Here is a 341-nt window from a genome sequence, read left to right as displayed (position 1 = left end):
CCTCCCTCCCTCCCTCCCTCCTTCCTTCCTTCCTTCCTTCCTTCCTTCCTTCCTTCCTTCCTTCCTTCCTTCCTTTCTTTGAATTGCAAGACAACATGCTTGCTTTTTGTTGGGTACCAGTGCTTTGCATAGTTGAATAAACATTTCTGGTTTCCTTTTTCTAGCCTCAAGTACAGGTCTGGTTTCCTGGGTAGATTCTACAGTGGGAGCAAGGATATTCTGCTGATACTCAACCCTTTTACACCAACAAAAGTGTGTTGTGTTCACTGCTTGAAATTACCATCAACAGAGATTGTCCTTGATCTGAGTAGTTTAAGCCCTCTGGGTCTTGGCACAATTTG

The sequence above is a fragment of the Mus caroli genome, chromosome 12 (assembly GCF_900094665.2).
Source record: "Mus caroli chromosome 12, CAROLI_EIJ_v1.1, whole genome shotgun sequence".
Taxonomy (NCBI): Eukaryota; Metazoa; Chordata; class Mammalia; order Rodentia; family Muridae; genus Mus; species Mus caroli.
This window is presented reverse-complemented; position numbering follows the sequence as displayed.